Source organism: Etheostoma spectabile, chromosome 14 (assembly GCF_008692095.1).
Source record: "Etheostoma spectabile isolate EspeVRDwgs_2016 chromosome 14, UIUC_Espe_1.0, whole genome shotgun sequence".
Taxonomy (NCBI): domain Eukaryota; kingdom Metazoa; phylum Chordata; class Actinopteri; order Perciformes; family Percidae; genus Etheostoma; species Etheostoma spectabile.
This window is the reverse complement of record NC_045746.1, coordinates 1,603,860-1,619,492: the sequence shown is the minus strand read 5'-3', so window position 1 is coordinate 1,619,492 and position 15,633 is coordinate 1,603,860. Positions and strand designations below refer to the sequence as shown.

General features: G+C 40.3%; 1 pseudogene; it reads right to left on the bottom strand.

Annotated features, from left to right (window-relative positions):
• Positions 1 to 4,797: 4,797 nt before the first annotated feature.
• Positions 4,798 to 15,121, bottom strand: LOC116701986 (Y+L amino acid transporter 2-like; annotated as a pseudogene).
• Positions 15,122 to 15,633: the final 512 nt, after the last annotated feature.

Genomic DNA, 15,633 nt, shown 5'->3' with positions numbered 1-15,633 from the left:
CTTACGCTTGTAATGCCTTTCTGCTTCCAAGCAGAAAAAGCAATATCATTTAGGCCGGGTACGAAAGCATGATTTTCACAAATTGGAGTATCGGTATATACACTCGGCGCCTTGATATGGAGCTTTATTTGCTCCCATATGCGAATGGTGCCATTGATTACAAAGCTATTACCATAGTGTGACTTACTAACTTTGATGGGGCTGTTGAGCATAGCCAGAAAAGAAGTCTTGTTACAAAGCATTCGTTCTATGCACAGCCAAGCAGGGCAGGAATAAGAAGAGGAGGGGGGTCGTTTTCTCCACCAGGCAAGTAAAGACAGATGAGCCGCCCAGTAGTACATTTTAAAATTCGGTAAAGCAAAGCCACCAACATTTTTTGGTTTATATAGATGTTTCTTGGAGATCCTGATGGCTTTGTAGTTCCAAATAAAAGGAGCAATAATTGAATCCAATTGTTTAAAGTAGTACTGGGCAATGTAACATGGAAGAGACTGGAAGAGATGCAAAAAACGTGGCAGTGCAACCATCTTAATTACATTGATCTTACCAACAAGAGAAATAGGAAGAGTCTTCCAAAATTGTATACTCTGTTTAAGTTGCTCAATCTTTTTAGCCCAATTTTTCCGTAAAAGGTCATCAGGGTCTTTAGTCACAGTTATACCAAGATATGAAAAGTCTTTAAAAGCTTTTTTAAAAGGGGTAGACTGTATAAATGTCATATCGGCTTGGTTGGAAATTGGCATTAACTCACTTTTATCCCAGTTAACAGAAAATCCGGAGAATCTGCCAAAATTACTAATTAAAGACAAAAGATGAGGTATTGAGGCTTGAGGGTGGGAAATGAATAAAAGAATGTCATCCGCATACAGTGAAATATGATGCTTTTGACCATAAATGTTGATGGGAGAAATTAGACGACTTTGTCCAATACTGATTGCTAGCGGTTCAATAATAATTGCAAACAGGAAAGGGGAGAGGGGACATCCCTGACGAGTTCCACGACCGATTGTAAAAGGGCTTGAGACATTTTGGTTGGTTATAACAGAGGCGGTAGGGTGTGATGAGATAATCTCAATCCACTTCATAAAGGATGGCCCGAAACCAAATTTTTTAAGAATAAACAACATATGGAGCCATTCCACCTGATCAAATGCACGCTGTGCATCTAAAGAAATTATTACCGTCTCTTCAGTGTGTTCTGTATACAGAATATGAAACAGGCGGCGCAAGTTAAAGTACATATGCCTACCTGGCATGAACCCTGATTAGTCAGGATGAATAATGGAACAAATGTGCCCCTTTAATCTATTGGCTAAAACTTTTCCAAGAATTTTTGTTTCGATAGGTAGCAGGGAGATAGGACGATACGAAGAGACCTGATTGGGGTCGCGTCCAGGTTTGGGTATGAGCGAAATATTGGCCTTATATAAAGTGGGAGGCAACCTCGAGCTCACCAGCGAGTGATTCAGCATTTGTAAGATAAGTGGGGAAACTTTATGACTTAGTACCTTAAAGAATTCGATACTAAAGCCATCTGGTCCTGCTGCCTTGTTGTTGGGGAGAGAGGAAATCACTTCTTTTACCTCACTCAAATTGATGACTGCATCCAGTGAGGAGGAAGATTTCCTTGACAAACTAGGCAGTTGCAGATCATCAAAAAAATCCTCTACATCCCCTGGATCAGATCCACCCTGCGACTGATAGACCTTTTCATAAAAATCAGCAAAACAGTCATTGATTCTCTTTGGATCCGTCAGGAGAGTCCCATCATTCCCCTTGATAGAGTGTAGGACCTGGACGCCTGAAATTGTCTTAACTGGCGGGCAAGTAACCTTTGGGGTTTATCACCAAACTCAAAATACTTTGCCGTACTTGGGCCAGTAAACGTGAGATATTTTGGCCAATATAGAATTGTACTCATATCTCAATGCTGTGATTCTTCAGTACCTCAGGTTATTGTCCACTCTTATAGTGCTTCCAAATCTGATAGCTGACTATCAATTTCTATTAACCTAGCTTTAGATTTCCTTTTTTCCATGTCTTCACAAGCTATAATGTGCTCTAAGAACAGACTTCATTGCCTCCCAAAGTGTGGAGTTGCTAACTTCACCGTTATCATTGTGTCAATGTAAAGATCAATTTGCTCGAAAGGTAAGAACAAAATTCCTTCTCTTTCAGTAAGAATTGTTAGCCGCCAGTAAATACCCCCCGTTAAGATTCAGATTAAGCTTTAAGGAGACGGGGCGTGGTCTGAAATGAGAATGTATGGTAAGTGCAGTCTACCACTGTGATAAAATTTTAGAATCCAATATAAAATAATCGATCCTAGAGTAGGATTTATGAACGGCTGAAAAATAGGAAAAATCTCTGCTGCGGGACGTAAGAAGCCTCCAAAGTCCACCAGATTATGAGACTGTAAGTCCAATCATTGAATGCTCAAGGCATCTACTCTGCAGTGGCCGCTATTTAAAGAAAAACCTACACTTTGTCTCTTATTAATAAATACTGAGATAATCAGCAGGGAAAAAGCCACTCAAACGTTCTGAGGAAATAATCAATAACTTCACCTTAGTTGAAAACATGGCTTCCAAGCAATGCTGTTGCTGCTGACAGTCAGATGAAAAATGCTGGAGGGAACATGTTTACTACCAGAGAACAGACCCTTTCAAACCAGCAACATTCGGACAACAGCAGCTAGTGTGTGCACTCAGTTTCAAATCGATCGCACTCCAATGTACCTTTGTGACAATTAACACTACACCGTTCTCCTTTGCAGAATAACCAAGTTCATTTGTCATCAAAATCTTTTAAAAAGGCACAGAGTTGTTGTTTTTTTTCCCCGAGACATTACAGGTTTGTAAGAAACACCCAATCCAAATTTAACACCCCTAGACCCACTTGGCACAGCCAGAGTCCTGTAATCCATTCCTCTACAGTCTGGTTTAACACAGATGCTATTTCAATTTAACATTCTCTGATTAAGTCTGACTAAATTGACTTCCGTGTCAGCTGATCAGCGTGTGTACGTGTGTGCGAAAAGTTGTTGCTGAAAGGATTTATTAAAGGTTTTCAAGTTAACGTGTAAGAAAGTCTTAATCATCCAGAAGTGCTTCAATAATAGTTACTTACATTTGTCTGGAGCAACAAAAGTTCATTTCCAGGATAAAGGCTGACATGCGGCGCAATGTAAGGCTTTGCTTCTCATTCTCCCTATTGCCATTCTCCAAATCCTTCACTACAGAAGCAACAACTTTGAGCTAGCAAGCTTCACGCTAAAAATGGCAAGTTTTGAAGAACATTTGGATCGTGCAATAAGGCAGGCCTGCTTAGTTTATTCAGTAAAAATTGTAAAGATTACAAAGAATATGTTTCAGCATTTGTATCCAACTGGGACATTTATGGACTGAGGTGGGATTAACATGGACAAAATACACACTGCAATACACTGGCAAGAGCAAATTACATTTAAACATGTATCCAGCTGATTCACATACCTCACGGTACTGTATTGTGTGAACAGTTAACTTCATTTAATATAGAATGTGGCTTGTCTTTGCAGGGTGCAAATGTTCCAACAACAAGTTCCTTCCCGAGACCTTTTTAAGCCACTGTCTTTGCGTCCAGAGCTTGGCGCCGCCAAAGACGATGTGATTGGTTCAAAGAAATGCAAACAACTCAGCGGTTCCAGGAATGTATTGGCGGTTTCCACTGCATGGGATCTACTTGACTGCCTCGGCTACTCGCCTTTTTTGTTTCCATATGAAAAAAAGTCCCTGGGACTGCTACCAGGTATTTTTTTAGTGTGGAGGAGCCAAAACTTACTTCACAGTACTTTGGAGATAGGTCTGGCAATGCAAGACTACACTTGAGACACCATCTTATTTGACCGTGTGATAAATTAAATTAAAAATCACATGGTGTGTGTTTGCAAAATCACAGACTAGGAAGGGTCAAAATTTTGAATGCGAGAAGCTATACAGTGAGTTATGTCAGAAAACTACATAGAACCTGGTCGATAATTTTACTCAAAACGGAGACTTTCAACACCATGCCACGCTCAACATCCATCTATCCAACACTTAGCCCACTGTGGAGGATGTAAATGGCCTGTTGGTGGAAAAAGAGAGTAACCACTTACTGAGTCTAATTACTAATTTAAAAAACAAAACCCAGAGGATGTGCATTATATTACATGCTTAGTCATCAAGTACCATCAGAAAAAATAGATAAGTGGTATTATACACAGCGTGAAGCACACAAGGATTTCAGAGCAGCAGCAACAGTCTGTCGGAGTCACTATCCACACTTCATTTGCAAGACAGTGGACTTCACTGGGAGATCCACAGTTTCACGGCAGAAGTTAGACAATTAAGGTGAACCCAGGAGACAGACATTTTCAAGAGAAACATGAAGGCAAGAGAAAAGCAAACTAGTAGAAAATCAGGACTGAAATCCTCTCATTCAATCCACAGACACTACGGTTGAATCTCTGCGCCGAACATGAGGCCTCCAGGGTCGGTTTCGGACCAGTTCAGGCGGCGAGGTAGCTCCATGATGCCAAGTGGTGCCAGTGTGTAATGGCCACTCACCATTGAAGAGCAGCACCCGGTGCTTCTGCCCATCCTAGGACAGATCCTCCGTCCAGAGCATTAGTTGTCCAAGTACGCCCCTAAGCGTCCTGGACCTTAATAGCTAATAACTCACTTTGTCTGCTGCCCGTCCTGCATTCTCTGGGAGAGAGCTGTTACAGTAGCTGTCATGGTGCTCGGCTGCATTGCCTCTCCACTGCTTTATCTTTTATGCATGGTCAGTGGAACCCAACTCCCTCCACTCCCGGGGAGGGACAGAGGCAGGCCTCTCCCAGAATGAGCGCCTATCGACGGGCAGCATCTGAAGTGAAGAGTGCACAACGTGCTGAATGTGAGCTGTGCACGGAGCCTCCAGGAGGCAGGTGGATTGTATACAAGAGTGGGGATTGGCAGCTACCTGAGGAGGCTGGAAGGAAGATGTGCAGCAAAGACACCATGAGTTTTCTGTGGTGACATAGTAGAATACACAGCATCAAGTCATCATCTAACACTGGCAGTCTACTGGACCTATAGCTATGTTGGTCTGCCACCCTCATAACTGACTGTTTTTTGCTTTACAGATTACATATGTACTATAATACTATACTATGTAACTAAATTTTGGTCCACGCTTTACAAGATATGTATCTTTTTACTGATGAACTGCCAAGTTACTATAAAACAAGTATTTGTACTGCATCATTTAGTTTGCTTTGATTTTTTTTTTTTTATCTGCAAAAAACAAACATGGGAATACAGTAAGAAATTGTTTTTTGTTTTTGTAAAACAAAAAAGGTCCTGGAGCTAAATCAACCATCAACAGATTCTAAACTGCAGGTTGACAGGATTTCATGAAGTGTTAAAAGACCATGACTAGCGGCTGTGAGCTGCCCGCTGAACAGAGGTGCAAGACCTATGAAGAGGACAATGAATAAGACTAGTCAGAGGCACTGAAACATCAGTACTTTTCTTTATTCAAATTAAACACGGAAACGTTCTGTCCTTATTGCCATTTGGTTGTCGTGTCCAAAATGATAATAAAAAAAAAACAGTCAACAAAGCAGAAGCACTTAAACAATTTTACAAATATACAAATTGTCAAACACGACCGAAGCGAGAAAACACACATTCAGTATTTGGTACCCAGTGAAACATCACATATACTGTAACATTCAAGTCGTAAGTATATAAGGTTCATAACATGGCAATATATAGAAATACATGAAATGGCTTACTGGAATATATGGTAGTTTCTTCTCGAACAACACACACACAAAAGTGACTGTATAAATGATGACTGAGAGAAAACAACATAAACAGATAACAGTGTGCTTATATGGCTGGTGTTGTGGAAGTGCTTGACTCAAGACACTGCATATGATTCATCTAAAGGCAGATTAGTCTAGTTGAGAGTTAACGACCTTTAAGATACATTTACCAAAACATTTGGCACACCGACGAGTCAATATGATTGTGCTCAAGAGCTGGTGACAATATACAAAAATATGGCAAGGCCTTTGGCAGACCACACTACAGAAGGCACATACATTTCATAAGACTACAGTACAAACACCAAAGTTTGACTTGTTTCTACCTGTAGATCAGCACACTACAGCTATAATTTTTCACTAGAAAGCAGAACCACTTGCTAGGGGCCACTGTCTCTGTGAGCAGAAAGATGGGCCAACTATCAGCTTGTTTAAGACCACTGGCTATGCACGGTGAATAAATGGTCCAAGTTGGTGAATATTCACAAGGCAACAATTACATAAATCTCCCATTTGTGATAAAAACTCTAAAGACAAGAGCGGCTAAAAATGAAAGATCCTAAATATGGCAACATGTGCCATCAGCATGGTTGATCCTGAGGTTTGTTCCAACAAAACTGCATACTGAAGACAAACATTACCTAGAGGAATCTGGAAGTACACGTGTTAAATACAGAAACAATCACAACTGTATGTTAAAACATTTTTTAACATTCTTCTCGTTTTGTTTGTCTGAAAGGAGAGAACAATGTGACAATAACAGCATAAAACAAAAACAGCAATGTAGACGGATCGGAATGACACTTCATCTCATGTTGTCCTGGAAAGTATTTAGCTACCATAGAAGGCACTAGAAATCAAAATATAGCCCTGATAATCAAAGGTTTACAACACATTTCACATGCATTCACAGAAGGAGGAAGCAAAAATTACGGATTTTGTCGTATTCATATTTAACTGACACACAAAATAGGCTTGTTTAAAACGGCAAGGAAAAACAGCACTTTGTATATAATCTCTTTAAACATCTTTCCATTTGTCCAGTTCAGTAATATATCAGAATAAAGCTTTTCTATAACCAAGGTAATGTCAAGCAAAACAGAAAATGCAAATGTGATGTGCAAATTTGCTGGAGAGATTGTCAACAAGTCTGAGAAATATTTTTGTTTACATTGTCGGATGCCTTACCAATACAGTTGATGTTAAACTCTTACAAAAAAACCATTACATTTATAGTACAACACAACACTGGAAAATTACCTTCTGATGACACCAAACAAATTAAAACCTTAACAGGCAAGCAGTGGGGGGTTTTAAACCATTGGTCGAGGAGACCCCTGGTGGGGTCGAGTGTATAAAAAAAAAAAAAAGTTCTGACTTTTTTTTTTTCTAATCAAGTTTTTAGCTTGTGATTACTAATTCATTATATCTTAATGCCCCTAAAAGATAAAAATGAAAATAAGAATTAAATCACTGTTACTGTACAGTAATCACTGTAATTTTAACAAGGGTCACAAGTGTTTAACCATCCAGGCTCACCTTTTAAAATAGGATGTGATCATGCCACACATGGAGAGCATGGCCGTTTTCAGATCCACCTTGTGTGTTTTTTGTAATAACCTCCAGTTTGTGAATAATATCTCAGGCATCTTTGCTGGTCATCATTTTCTGGAGGGTTTGTTAATTCATTTGTGCAGTGTCACCTTAAGGCTTTCGGCCGTCAGTGAGTGTGTGTGATGTGTTGTGTGTGTGTGTGTGTGTGAATTACAGTGGTATCGCAGAAGTGTGGAGGGGATTGCACGGCCAACACTGCATTGTGTAAACATGTGAGTGTGCTAGTTTCACTAAGTTGTTTGAGGGTTATCACGTACACTATTCACTCAGAGCAAAAGCCTTCTCCTTCAAACAATGGCTCATGTGGGATGGGGGAGGAGGTGAGCTCTCCTCTCCAGTTTCTTCATCCTTCCTAATCAATCAGACTATACTTATCTAAATCTTGGTGTTTGCAGCTCACAGATTCCTCAGTGTTTTCTTCCTCTCCCATCCTCAGTACAGCATTTCACACAAGGCCTTTGTTGCTCTATCATTCCATCTTGTTGGGTCTAATTGTCTAGGTCGATATCAGGCGAGGTCACACAACACTGCACAGGTTTGGGTGTACAGAGAGAATCTTATCGGTAGTGACAAAAAAAAAACAAGGGTTAAACTCAGAGCTCAGAAACATCATCTTTGAAAAATACAGTACTAAAAACAACAATTGCAGTGTTTTTGAACAAACAGCTGAAGCTTTTCTAATTTAAACATTCCAGCATTAGATTATTGATTGGGGGAATTCTTCAACTTCAGGTTGTATACTTGCACTACAAAACCCTTTACAGAATGGGGGCTTAATTCAACTGACACTTTGAAACACTAATCCCAATCACTCTTCAGCTCTTAAACACTAAGACAAGGGTTATTACATGTGGTAGCTGGGAACTTACAGTAAGAACCGTAAGCTACTGAAGTTATCCATAACATCACAGTACCACATGATTCACAGGAAATTGTACAGCTTGGTCTCAGGACTTGGTTTATCAATGATCAGGTCAATATGCACATGTAACAACTGTGAATGTGCGCTCAGCATGTATCTTTTTCACAATCTGAAAAAGCAAACAAATCCAAAGGTTCTGGTATCAAGATGTGTGTTGATTATGTGTATGTTAATGACTATGCGCCTATTCTTAATCAGATTTTTAAACTCCCAAATATCAATCACTCTCAAAAACCAGTCCATCATCATCAGGCTTTAATTTCAACAGTATTTTAGTAAAATGTTTGTAATTACACTGAAAGAGTTGGTTTAAACACAGTCTCAACCCTCCGTGCAGCTAAGAAAGTCAACCTCTCGAAACAGTGAGTGCTTCAGGCAACAGCCACCATGTTTTCTCAGACATGTTGGTCTGAACAGTCATGAATTCTTTTAATATGCATCTACATTTAGAGTTGATTCTAGCAAAGAAGTGAAGTGTGCACATGCGCTAATGTGAAGCTGCCTGTTGCAGGCTCCGTCTTAACTGGTGCTACTGTGACACAGAGTTCTCTTCGGGGATCAATAGTATTGTTGATTCTGATTGATATGAAAAGCAGCCAAAGACGACAGTAAGAAGGTCTCCCAAAACAAACACGACCACTGCTATGACAATCTCTTACCGAGCATTTTACTGGGAAGGCTGGTCTGGAACTGGGTGGCAGGTGGTGCAAATGAAAGTAGACAGGTACACCAGACAGCGCCACAGCAATTCCCACCAGAGAGTTGATGGTGTCGCTGTAGAGGGGAACCACTACGAGAATACGCTACACAAGCAGTAGACGATCGGGAAGAACAAAGACAGCTGAAGGGAAGGAGGGAGGGGGGCAGAGAGGGCAAAGTAAGTAAAGTGGAAGTAGAAAAAAAGGAAGGGGTAGCAAAAGGTCAGGAGAAAAAAAAAAAGTAGAAAGATTAAACTTAAAACAATACATTAACAACATTTATTTGAATCATATTCCTTTGATGATTTAATCATGGCTCTAATTGGCTTAAACGTAATTACGATCTAAATGCTTAAAGAGTTTAGATGTTTACAGTTATCTATTGACTGTATCCCTGTGGAGGAAAGATAGCAACTTTGTGTATCTTCTTACTTTTAAGTTTCCTATTTATATAGTTGTGTGTGTTGTTGTCAGCACGCAGCACCTTAAGAGATGTCATGATAGTGAAGCTTTGGCCAAAGGTGGCAATGTTTACCGCATGATCTTTCTAACAGGGTAATGCCAAGGGAAATTCACATCCTTTTATACTTTTCCAGGTGTCTAGAGCCTCTTCAGCCAGACTGGAAATTTCATAGTTAGACAAAGGACAGCTTTCCTGCCCCCTCCCCCAGTTTGTCTCTTCAGAACACGACACTTATAACATGACACTTGTAAATAGCAACTTCTCCCTTTGTAGTACTATTACAGCAGTCTTTGTCCAGTCCGGGACTGTCAGTGAGATATAATGCAACACTTTGTAAAAGAAACAGACTTGGACCTATCTCCAATTTGTATTTATTATTATTGAATCCCCTCAATTTCTTTTCTAGTAGTGATATATACAAGTTACTTTTTCTGTTTTGCTTGATAACTAGAAGCTGCTGAAAACCTGAATCATAGTCTTGTATGTAAAAGCACACTTGACCAAGCAATGGTTATCCCAGTCTTTTACCAGAAACTTGTGTCAAAGAGGGTTTAGTGAACATTTCTGATGGTTAATTTTGTTGGCCCCTGTGGGTACCCGTTTGACTTTAATTTCATATACTGCATGTTCATACCACACTGAGTGAGGAAAAAATTCACGTGTGCCTGGAAGGCACAGTCACTGTGATTCTTAAATAACTCCTACTGCATCAGTTCTTACCTTTACAGGTCGGTGATATCAGGAGCTTTGACGCGGAAGGTAGATCAGACTGGCTATGAACGGCGATAAAACAGTAGTTGAAACTGAAGAGTTGATCAACTGGAAAACATCAGGCAAGACAGGTAGAACAGGACAACCACCTGAAAGTGAAGATCACAAACACACACAAAACATTTGAGTTTGGTAAAAAGCACACACCAGGGATACAGGCATCCAGAGTGATCCAAACCAACCAAATACACCTTTTGATTTCAAGACACACAAAAATATGTGATACAACATTGAAGAGCAGGGCGAATGGTGTGAAACGCTCTATGTGGATCATGCACAGCACATTAGGCAGGTGGCCTTCTCTGGAACCAACAAAAAACAACCTGCAAGAGAAACAAAACGTGAAAACACGTCACCATGTTTGCTCATAGTGTTGCTGACACCTTAAATTCAAAACATTACAGGCAGAAATAGGTTGTAGAATAGCATATATCTGCATTCAGGTGGTGCTTGTATGTGATTACCTGGAGGCGGCGATGATGAGGAGTTGAGGCCTCCATAGCAGGAATGGCCACAGACGAGGGATCAGCCATGACCCCAGCCCAGCACCTATCTGCATGTTGAGGACCAGCCAACACAGAATTATTAGTAATAGCATGGGCCTCTTACATAAAAAGCAGGATAGAGCGATCGCAATAACAGTAAAACAGTCGATAAAGTTGATGTTCCAAATTAAATTTGTAAAACACAACTCAAATCATAGGTTACTAATGTGCTTATAAGTGCATTCTAACTTGCCCAATATTTAAGATGTTTTAACTTACAGATCTAAATAATTAACACTCCCTAATGTAGGTCAGTGTAGCTCCTAAAAAAAAACTACCACACTGGCCACCTGTAACCTCTGCTTTTAATCCCAACCAGTTATGAAGAAGGCAACAAAAGGGAGAGATAACAGCGGAACTTACCTCTGCAACAAAGAGATTGGTCAAATGTTAGTAGGGCTGAGACGAAGCTAAGTGACTATGAGTGGATTTTGGTATGTACTAACGTATCTCATTGTTTGACAAGTGCCATCAGCTGTCTACACATGATCGAAGTCAGAGCTTAACTCGACAGGTGGATACCAAGAGCCAATTGCACTTAACACTGATAGATCATCATACAATTTAATTAACTAAAGGTGTGTGCAAATTAGAGCAATACCTCTTGAAACTCAAACAATTCTTTACGCGGGATTCTTTTAAGGATGGGTTTTTACGTAACGAACTTCAGTGCTGAGGTATAAGGCTAAGCAGTGTAAGGGGCCATGGGACAAGGTTTGCAGAAAAACGTATTGCTGTTTATCTTAAATTGAAGAGAAGCTGTGACCTGTTGGACAAATTAGTAAACCATTAGAATGAACTATAATATGACCAAATACCAGTACAAGTCCTCCTCCTCCAATGACTAATCACATCATTACTTTCCCATGTTCTGTGTGAGCGCTAACCTCATTAGCTAAATGAGGTTCCTGCCATTCATCGAGACTCCTGCAGTCACAGAGACCCAAAGGGAGTATTGAGCCAGACAACTAGTGCCAGGCAGACAAAAGAGATGACAGCAGAAGACAGGAAGGAAAGATCAAACAACCTGCTGCCCCAATTAGGCTAAGCAGATGCTGTCAATTTGGATAATCCCTGTGATGTACTAAGAAGTTTAGGTAGATATCAGGATGCAATGCACACATACGGCTGACTGCTGGATTGTGTATCAGCTCAAATGCACTTCTGTAGTGCAGTGGGGGAAAATGCACTAAAGTCCATCCACAGCAACGGCTTCGCTGTTGAGCACTTTTTCTGCATCCATGACAACGTAGTAAGCCCGTGTTGCAAAATGTAGATACAGTGACAATGGCATGGAAATAGCGATGGACAGGGCAGATTCTGAAAAGAGAAACGTGTTTTCATCAACTCAAGACTCCTCAGTGTGTCTATATATTTACTGAAAAAAGAGGAGAAAAATAATTGCTACAACACACGTAGTACTAACGCTTTCAGAAAGCGAATCTACAACTTCTTACAGTCCATCTGTATCTGTGATGCATACCGTTTCTACCGGTAAAATGAGGGCCGAGGGACTTTAAAGTACAAAGAAAGAATACTTAGCCAAAGTAAGATTATTAGTATGTGGTTAAGTAAAAGCAATGCCATCAGTATGAAGAATGGAAACAATAACGCTGGTTATAAAATCTTCTGAAATACAAGACCTCGTACCTCTCTGGGTTCTTGATCTCCTCTGTGATGAATGATTGGTGTCCCAGCCCGAGTATGAATAGAGTGCTGAATAGAGGGCCAGAGCCAGGTTACCAGGGTCCAGTTTGGAGCCTGTTGAATGAGTCTCAAAGTTCTGGTCAAAACATTACAGGGTTGTTACATTAGTTTAGTACAAAGAAAAACATTATGCTAATCAGTAATTCATCCCTTAATGTTCACTAAAGTCAGAGCAGGGATGTTAGAATAATACAAAGTTTCTAGGCACCTACCTTGGCCCAGCTTACCAGGCCAGTAATGATGATGACAATGAGAGCTAGGACCTTGGCTACGAGGAGATGACCTGAAGAACAGCACCCATTTAACTTTCATACAGTTCACACAAGTCAGCAGACCTAGAAAGAAACAGTAGAAAAAACAGCAGATAGTAAAGCACGGTTCAAATTAAGTCAGAACTTCAGGATAAATATGTGTTTTTGATTCATTTAATGTCTGTAATTTTTTCTATAATGAAAGTCATGAAAAAGGACTGAGATATACAATCATTTACTGAAATTCGTTAAGTGGGATAACGGCATGAGTAAATTCATTTACAACTTCAAATTCGGTTTTGCACTGTTTTATATGTGATAAACACAAACTATTGATCCAAGGATTTCCATTACTGAATTCGAGGCTTTTCCTGTCCACATAGCCAGACGTGGCTATAATTTAAACATAACATTAACACAAACCCAAACAGGTTTTAGGTGGTTTAAAAGCTGTATTTACATTGCAGGATATTCTCCTTAAATGCCCTTTATCCCAAGCCTCACAAAGATTTAGGATAGCCATTCACTAAGCACAGTAGGATTAAGAATAAAATCCGGTAGCTGCACAGAATGTCCTCTAATTGTTATGTAACAAGACTAACTTAAGCAGCTTGGTTTGGAAAAGCACCCCAGACTACCCACATAGAAGTGCGTTATATAATTAATGCAGCATGACATGTTTAACAGCTACAGAGCATTAACACAGCGTTTCCTTATAAACGTGGCGTTCCCTTTCAACTGTTGTAAGAACTTCCCCAAAGAACTCTTCCGTCAAACATTCAACGTTTGCAATTGACAAAGGAGTCACATAGAAGGTGACATGAACTTACAGAGACTAGTTTACCTCAAATTAGCCAACTCAGTATTTTGTTCATGCTGAGGGATGAAGAGGCTGTCCTAATTCTGGTCTGACAGCACACACACCACACACACACACACCACACACACACACCACACACACACACACACACACACACACACACACACACACACACACACACACCACACACACAACACACACACACACACACACACACACACACACACACACACACACACACACACACCACACCCACACAAACACACACACCAACACACACACACACACCACACACACACACACACACACACACACACACACACACACACACACAAACACCACACACAGGTAAGGGAACAGATAGAACCTTACATATGATGACAGCAGCGATGAGGGGACAGCGACATAGGGTGCTGGACAGCGGGGTAGAAGGTTAACCAGGTAGTTGGAGAAGGTCAGAGCTATCACTGCCTGACACCGCGCTCAACTATAACATGATGTCCACAATCTACAGCGAAGTGATAAGTCTTAATATAATTCATAAAATATAGTTAGATAGAATACTTTATTCATCCCATAGCGGGGAAATTACCTGTTACAGTAGCATTTTCTACAATAAAGCATTAACACATACAAACACACACACAAGAAAAACAGGCAAACAATAGACAATGAGCAGAAGTACGAAGTAAGTAAATAGCGTCAAATAAAGTTTTTGTAAAGTAAAGGGGTTTCCATAGTATAACATCTTTTGTTCAACGTAAGTAAAATAACAGAATTTATGTCACACTTCATATATCTCTACCATTGGAAAATGACTTTCCCAATTTTAAAATTTGACTGCACGTTTGAATAATAATCTCTGATCATATGCCAATTAATCTCTCTCTCTCTCTGACGGACAAAAAAAAGAAAAAGATTAAAAGAATATATACCGAATAAAAGCAAGGAAACCCCCAAAAGCCTCCAGGATGTAGGCATAGGAGGCCACCAGATTTCGAATGGTAGTACCAGCTCAGCATAGACAGGCTCTCCAAAACACGAAATATCCCTCAATGGCCCACACTACCAGGGACAGGCCAAACGAGCTGTGTCTTCAGAACCCCCTGCAGGACAGAATTGAGGAAAGACTATAGAGGATTAAAACAAATTTCAAAAGGGCCTAGTTTTCAGTTTGTTTAGGGTGCTGCGAAAGCTGTCACTGAACTCTGGTACACGTAAAATGTGATGTAATAATGTTTAATAATACAATGCATTTTACAATCAAAGAGCAAGAAAACTATTTTCATTTTGTTGATATGAAATGTTATTTTTGAAGTTTTGGTAAATCAGGGAAAATCAGTATAAATACACAAGAAGAGACCTTACCTTAGGTGAGACGAAGATCCGGAGCTATCATATTCCCCACGATGATACAGACCCATGGAGGAGGGAAATCTCTGCTTCAGCCGCACCACTGCTGCTATGAGGACCTGAGTGTACCTCAGCAACCATTTGAGGGATTTCAGTCGTCAGCCTCAACTCAGTGGAAGTAAACAAAAAGCGACAAGGAGCGATAAAGAGGACGGACTGATTCTTAGCAGACCAGGCAGGAGCGAGACGAGGAAGAGAAAGAATGAGTGTAGGATAGAAGAGAAAGGGCGCTGGAAGGCCGAGACTTGCCTTGTTTAAACTGCCATGTTGAATCTGGACGGAGTAATGTTTCTGGGATAATCTGTAAGAAAAAAAAAACAAAAAACCAGAAGTGCTTTAGAGAAGACAATAGGAACAAATGGGGTCATTGTAATTTTGTTATTTTTTCCTTTGTCAAGGATTGGGTTGTCTGTAGGCTGAGCTGTCCTGATATAGCAGGAAGAGGAAAGAGGTAAGTTCAAATTGCGAGCAGGTTGTTTCCTAAAGGTAGATATGATTTCAAGTATCACTGACTGTTAACTGAGGCCTTCCTCCTGGTTCAGAACCAGAGAGAGAACATGCTAGAGAGAAGTGAAGGAGAAGCGGGAGCGCCG